The sequence below is a fragment of the Cariama cristata genome, unplaced genomic scaffold, assembly GCF_000690535.1.
Source record: "Cariama cristata isolate BGI_N322 unplaced genomic scaffold, ASM69053v1 scaffold523, whole genome shotgun sequence".
Taxonomy (NCBI): Eukaryota; Metazoa; Chordata; class Aves; order Cariamiformes; family Cariamidae; genus Cariama; species Cariama cristata.
Window position 1 is genome coordinate 102,518 of NW_009608712.1, and position 7,871 is coordinate 110,388.

Below are 7,871 nucleotides of genomic sequence, written 5' to 3' on the forward strand. Positions count from 1 at the left end.
AGGAGAACGCTGTGGGAGAGCCAAGCAGGAGTATTGCAGGTGGCTATTAGCAGCAGGTCACCCAGAACAATTTTCAGCACGTCTCCATGCACTGCTGAAATTTTGCCATTCAGCACAGCCTTCAATAATCCCTAGGGATAAGAGCTTTGTGAGAGGTTGTGAAAACCAGCTGAGGCCACTGCCCTGCCCAGCTGCTCGCTCCTACAACGTGGAAGCAGAAGGGACATGTGCCTACTTCGGCAGTGCACACACCAGACAGCCAACTTAAATCCCTGCTGAAAGTGGATTTGCTTCACCACACTGAAGCAGAGGGAAGATATTCTCTTTTGCCAGCGTTAGTGAAGGGACCATGATCACGGCTCACTGAACTGGATGGACAAGAGGCAGCCGTGGCACCTCCAGCCAGACCTGCCTGCTCCAGCCCCGATCCAGTGCATGACGGCAGTTGGGTTTTGCAGACATGTACGGCACTTGGCTTCCTCACCAGCTGCACCCCTGTGTGGTGACAGCAACTTTTCACTGCTTTTTGTAGTTTTTTCCATCTTGCTGGCGATCGTTTTAAAGCAAGACTGCATCTGTCAATAGGGAAACTGATGGCATCAAAGAAGCTGAGGATTGAATGGTTGAGATTTCTTCTGCAAGAGCTTAGAGGAAAATAAAAGATCCAAAGATGCAGTGAAATTAGTGATGTTTTCCTTTCAGCAGAGTAAAAAAAGCCCAAAACTAGGTTATCGAATGACAGATGAGGAGAATCTTTTCCTTTAAGACTCTGATATAGCAGGGAATGGGCAGGATGAGCAGGAACAATAGCACGGAAGAAAAGCTACTTAACAAAAAGAGACAAACTACGGAAAGAAAAAGAAAAATAATGCAGTCTGATAAGGTGTTTAATGTCCCAACACCCACGCTTTTCATTTCCAAATACAGCACATGCATACAGAGGTGGGCTGGGAAGTTGCCACTACGTTCAGCCAGACCCAAGTGAAGACTTCAGGCCCAGGTTCTCCTCAACTCCATCAGAAGCTGGACCCAGATCAGCTGAACATGGTGGCTCAGCTCTGCTCACCTATGTTGCAAAAAATCCCATCAAAAGCAGGCCCAGCATATTACCTAAATCTTATTCAGCTCTCCAAAGGAATTCTCTCTTTTTTGGTGGCTCCTGTGCCTCCTGGTACCCACCTTCAGCACCTCTAAGGAGGACCATGCCTCTGCACCATGCTGTGCCATGCCGTGCCATGTGTGCTAGTGGCAATGCCACCAAGAGGTGCTGAGGGTAGCCCATCACGGTCATTGCTCCCATAGTCATTGCTCCCACCATGCCAGGGGAGGAGCAGTCCTCACCAGCCCAGCCTCGTGCAGCCAGAAGAACACGGCTGTGTCCTCCCATGCTCCTCACTGCCTTGCTCAGTCCCCGGTAAAGCTGGATAAAGACTGTCCTCCCCCTGTTACCCCATGAAATTATTGCAGGATTCACAGTTTCACCTTCTTCTGGACCTGGCTGAGAGATGCTGATTGCCCATTGTGATGGGAAAGCTTTAAGGGTGCCAGGAGGGACACAAAGTCTCAGCTTTGAGCCAGGCAGGACAAGGATTATGGGCTTTCTACAGCACAGGAAGCATCGAAGCCTGGGGGAGACAGGGCACAGCCACAGCAGCTCCTTTCCCTTGCTTTACTGGAGCTCTCAGGATCTGCTGTGCTTCCCTGAAACTCAATTTCTTGGATTATTTAAGAATCTCAGATTGTCTCAAAGAAAAAAAAGGAAGTTTCTAAATGCCTCCCAGCTAAGTGTGCTGGGAGGTCTTTGATAGAAGGAGAGAATCTTAATGGTTAAACAAAAATTCACATTCTATGAAAATTCTGACTTTGAGGCAAAATTCATGATGCTTGGGTGCCTGGCCTGGGACTTTTTAACATCTGGGTCTTGCAGGACCATATTTAGTGCTTGGCTTCTCTACTGAGGTAACCAGCAACGTCTGCTATGCGTGCTAATTAATCCAGTTGTGGGAATGTCCGGGGGTGACTTACATCTGCTGGGAAGCAGACTGAGACCTCACCGCTCATTTCATGTAATCAAGGCTTATATGAAAACATCCTTCTTTCCTCTGCACGCTGTGTGTTAGCCACAGAGATTGCTTTGGGGCTGTATTTCTCTTGAGAGAGGTATATCTGGGCCATTATGCCTAACCCAAAGGGCTGCCCTGAGAAATTCTTGATATACTGAGCTGTAGCAGAGTGGGTGGATTACAAAGCAGTGTCTGACGGCTACTCCTCACCTTGATGCCAAACACCCTGTCAAGGGGAGAGGCATTTCTCTAATATTAAAATAACAGCACTGTCTTCCATGGATAACATTTGACTTGAAACGTCCTGCAACCAGGTCAGGTTTGTTATTGAAATTCACCCTCAGAATCAAAGGTAGGTAAGAAAGGACTCAACGCCTACTGACTCTATCCCATCTCTGGAGCTCTAGCATGACAGGCAGGGCCAGTTAACAGCAGTAATTAATTTTCCACAGGGGGTTTGGGGTGGGAGGTGGGGAGAAGGGAACTGGAGCATATTAAAACACAAATTTCTGAGATGGTGGCTCTTCCCTTCCCTCTCCCTCCACCAAGGAGACACCGTAATTGTCGTTTTGGGAGACCACGGTGAAACTCGGAGCTGCCCTGCTTTTGCAGCATGCTTGGAGCAAAGCCCATGCAGCTCCGCACCCCAGTCTCATGGGCTATGCGGCTGTTTGGGTCTGCAGGCTCCAGGTTAATGGGTTATGGGAGAGGGGAGCTCCTGGGACCAGGCAACAGAGGATGGAGAGACCCCGGGGAGAGGTGCTGGAGCGTGCTCGGCCTCGCCTCCGCAGAGCACCATTACGGTCGTGTCTGCAGGCACCTGTGGACGCATGGATGGAGGCTCCCGAGGTGCTTGTGGTCAACTTGGTTTCCAGTTTTCCCAACTGAAATCCCTTCAAACAGAGGCAGGGCTGAAGAAGGGGTGTCAAAGCAGCGCTCCTTGCTGCTGTCCACATCCCTACAAGAGGGTTTGAAGGTGTGAGGTGCCCAGTGCTCACACAGCCCTGGCCCACAGCTGGGATGGGACCCAGGTGCCTTGCCAGGACCCCGGGTTTGCAGGCAGCAGGAGGCTTTGCAGCCCCTCTCGCCTTGGCTGTCATGATCCTGCTGGACCAAACATCACTTGGGCTCCCCAAATTGCAGCCCTGCATGGGAGATTTGGGGTTGTCTGGGCTGAGATGGTTGCAGAGGATGTCTGGGGGTTGTTAGCAGCAGGTTTCAGAGCCCCTCTCCTCCCTTGCACCAAATAAATAAATAAAACTCATGGGGGTATAATGCACCATAGCACTTTAATCCTGCTCAGGATAAAGTGGATTACAATTCTATTTGGCTGGCCACTGCTTGCAGAGCCAAACTGTTATAACAAGATTCATATCCATTCCCTAACACAGAACAGATTTGCGTGTTGCTATAAAAAATAGTTAGAAGACAGTTTGGCCCCATAAACCATGTTATGACCCTTTTTAAATGTAAGATTGAACTATTTATGCCCTCCTTTAAATACACTTCTTTTTGTAATTCAGTGAGTTCCTTGAAGTTCTGCAGAGCTGGAGAACTTGTTTTTACAAGAACATTGTAAACATACTTTTTTACTCTTTACAAGAACATTTGTCACACTCTCCAAAGAGTTAAAGTTGTGTGTAAAAAGCTAGTAGCTCCTTGAATGAAGAAGATCTGTTTTACCCAGCCGAACACAGCACCTTACAAAGCATTGGCGCCTGGCTGGGCTGTGATTGCACTGCAGTCCCCTGCCACATACGCCTGGTTTTTGTGGCAGGGACCGATGCCAGCTAAGGAGCGAGGACACAGCCACCCATCTTCACCTTCTCCCTAGGGTGCAATTAGCAGTGCTGGGGAGAATTGCTATTAACAGGGGGAAAATGCAAAGGAATTCCCTGAGCCTCATCTCTGCAGGACCAGCAAACCCTGCTCCTTTTTTCCATGCATAGAGCAACTTAAAACTTTCCCCGCATGCTGGGGTCTGCAACCAGCAGCGTAAGCGGTGCTTCTCTAATTAACACGGCCTTGGAGGGAGCAGACACTTGGCTGGGGAGCTCCATTGCCTGGCTGTGCTTCTGCAAGGGGAGATTTCAGGGTGACCATATTCTCGAAGGAAGACAGTTTACAAGTTAATGCATATAATATGATAAAGAATGAAGGTGACCTGTAGAAGTGTGGTAAATATGTGGTTTTTCTCTGCTTGGCAAGCGCATTTTGATCCCAGCGTAGCACTGTTGTCGTAAGGTGCTGCTGCCATGCCAGGGAAAGCTTGTGGGAGGACAAAGACCAGAAAGCGGCAAGAAGGACAAAGAGTCTCCGAAATAACACCCCCACCCTATTCATACCCCTGCCAAACAGGCAAAACAGAGGGGCACGGTTACAAAATCGTCTTTCCTTGTTTAGAGCCGCCTGTGTCAGCCTGTTGTGCACAGGGATAACAGCAGCAGATCGATAGAGGTGTCTGCACTAACACTCTTACTGTCTTCTCCTTTAAGATACACTGAATCGCTCATCAGCCTTCCCAGTTAATGAGCTTTTCAGTGGGAAGAAAGACACACGGTTTTCTTTCTAAGTGTGTGCTTCTCTGTCAACCTCTGGACCTCTCGTAAGCGATGGGCTCTGGTCATGGTCAGAGGTCCAGGCTGTGTTTGCAGCGACAGTGTGCTGAGATAACTTTACTGGAGGCCCCCTTGGTCTAGCTATGGGTCTATGACAGCAGAAACTGGTGCTACCTTTCCCTGGAGGGTACCAGGGCTCCCCTGCCCTCAGCTGCTCACTGAGTGCTTTACGTGGTGCCAAATCTCTGACACACATATGTGATCACCAACCATGGGTCCTCAGGGTGGGCTGGATCCCACCACCATCCCTCAGCACTCCCCTGGATGGAAGGATTGAGAAAGGAGGTCCTGCTGCAATTTGGCTTTGATGGGGTTGTGTATGTTGGCACTGATTGAGGACCTGATCTATGTGAGGGCTGTCAACGTGCATAATCACACCAGCATATGATGCCTGTCGTTTATCATTTGCACCAGTCAGCCAGGAATCCCCTTGCCTGGGTGCTGTGGAGATATGGAATAAAATAATCCTTTTGCAAAGAGCTTACAGTTTTGGAGTAAGCACAAACATTTAAGCCTTGGAGGGAAGGGAGAGAAATGACATTGCTCTTAGCCCGTGTTTCCTAGCAGGCTTGGATTCATTGACCGCGAGCCTTAATACAGTTTTCACTCCACTTGTCAATTGTTAAGATAGATCTGGGGGCTGTCAACAAAATGTTACAGTTGAAATGACCCAGCCAGAAATAATAGACTATGAAACATCAAAGTAGTCATAGTACTGTAAACCACCACAGAGGAATACGTTTGGCCCTTTCATTTTTAGCGGTCCCTCAGGTGTTGTTTGGCATACAGGAGAGTTTGGGGGGCATTTCACTGTCCCAGCTTCAAAAGTCTCTGTGCCACATTGCTGGAGGGAGCAACCACAGCCTCCCTGTGCATCCCCAGGAGAGAAACGGGCGCCCTGAGAAGCAGGTTCATCTGGCCTGTCTCAGACACCAGTTTTTGGACAAGATGCCTTGCTGGCTGGAGGTGACCACCTCTCCACCATCAGGCAAGAGCAGCTGGGGTGAGATGTCTCGCTCGGAGGTCGCTAGTGTTGTCCCGCAGGCTCCCGCTGCTCGCTGGCACTGGGGCGTGGGCATCGGTAGTGCCATGCTGGGCACAAAGGGGTCCGACCCAGCCATCTCTTCTGGGTGCTAGCCCAAGGCAGTGGTGTGTTCCTTACAGAGCTGGTGGGAAACCAAACTGAATATCTTGAAAGAGGATCAAAGCTAAAGCCCACTGTATTTACCCGGCTGGATGTGAGCTGGGTAACTCAGGAGCACCTTCAGAGCTTATTTCACCTTACAGTCAGAGGGTTTTTTTCAGAGCACAGAGGTTTCCTGTCAGCTTGTCCATCTGCCTGGTGTCTCAACAGGCCCACGTGGAGAAACACATGCCATCGAGTTCCCACTGCAATCCCATGAGGGGAGCAATTCCCACCCAGGTCAAGATGATCCTCACTGGGGTTTCATTGACACATCGGACCTTTTCCTAGAGGCTCCCGTTTGTTTCCAAGAGAGTTTTTTATCCAATGCCTACTTTCAAGAGCTGCCAAGACAGTACCGAGATTGCTCGTCACTCTACCGGGCTTTGGGTCTGAGCAGTGAAGAGCTTGGCCGGGGGGATTTAAATAAACTGAAATGCCCTACGTATTTAACAGAGAGGAACAGAAGCGTCAACTTTTTTTGGTATGCTCAAAGGTAAAATGCTGCAGCTCCTACAACAGCAAATCTGCAACTTGAGAGGACCTGGACTGATAAATTCAGGTCTAGTCCTAGATGCGAGTAGAACAGTCAGTGGATGCCCCTCTGTGTGCTTATGGGACCTCATCAGACAGTGCCACTGTTATTGAAGTGACCTTCAATAACCTTTTTTCTGCTCATTTTTTTTTAATAACTAAAATTATAGATGAAAGTAGCACGAGACAGTCACACAAAAGGCGTCGAGCACAGAAGCATTCACTCACAAAATCTCCCCATGCACTTAGGAACGCAGATATTTCTTTTATCCATTCGGACGGCCAGATCCTTTCAGATAATGACAGGGCTCTGCTTTTTTTAAATAGCTTGTGTCGACAGAGGAATGCAATGCTGGGAGACATGAGTCCGTATCCGAGCAGTCCATCCCCTGGGAATGCCTGCCCCGGCCAGCAGTGCTCACTGGGCTGAGCACAGCCTTGCAGGGAAATCCTCCCGGAGCTGGCACCCTGCTAGAAACGACCTCTCCCCGCCTGGGACTGCAAATATAGCTCCAGAAAAATCTGTCTTTTGAGTGGGGGGGTGCTGCTCTGAAGAGGATTTACCCCATGAATGGACTTTCTGGGGACCCACAGCTCAGGAAAGATGCTCTGTGCAACCACTCCAAGTTCCTCACAGGGACCCTAGCAGAGCCAGAGATAAGTTGCTCTGAATTAAATTAATTTCTAAGCTTGTGTCAGGCTGGCGGAGTGGCATTGCAAGCCAGGTTTGCAAGGACTTCCCGCAAAACAGGAGCCACTTTGTTAAAGTTGGTCGTTCACTACCGTGATAACGTAATTAAAGCCTCCCAGTAGCTTTCTCCCCTTGCTGCTCCTTCTCTATGTACAAACACCAGGACTCTGGCATAGACGGAGCTGTTGACACTTTGTCAGTGAAAATCCCGAACTGTGTGAGTAAGAGAAACGTTTTATGGGGACTATAAATAGTTTCGCACTAAAGCAAATATATTCTCCCGCCTAAAATAGATTCACCTTGCAAAAGGCTTAAGGACAGTTTCAGCGCCGGAGGAATGCCTTCAGACTCCCGTCACGAGACATAAACAGCCTTTTGCCCCCCCCCCAAAGCAAACAAGGTCAGCAGCCGGAGACCCTTGTGCTGCTACCCTCCCCTCCCCTGCTCCCCTCTGCCTGGCAGCATCCCGCTGTGCTTGGGTGTCAGCCTGGGAGACCACCCAGCATCCTTCCACCAAAAAGGGATTTTAATTCATCCAACTAACTTTTCCAATCATTTTTTTCTAGCCCCTTGCAACATGCGTGTCCATTACATGGGTGAAAGGGATGAGGAATACTTTGGGGAAGGGGAGCAGTGACTTTCCACGATTGCTTGGAGCAGCGGTTTGCTTTTCCTTTGCTCTGGAGGAAATCATGCAGCCAGACAATGCAAACATCCTCTCTGCCAGGGTTGCAATGTGTTAACAGTATTCTCCCCTTGCTACCAGAGCATCATTTCATTCC

The 7,871-nt window shown here is 49.3% G+C and overlaps 1 protein-coding gene across 1 annotated transcript in view; it reads right to left on the reverse strand.

Moving 5' to 3' along the window:
• The window catches only part of SIAH3 (siah E3 ubiquitin protein ligase family member 3), a 47,400-nt gene that overhangs the window by 39,313 nt on the left and 216 nt on the right, over positions 1-7,871 (reverse strand). The window lies entirely within an intron of this gene.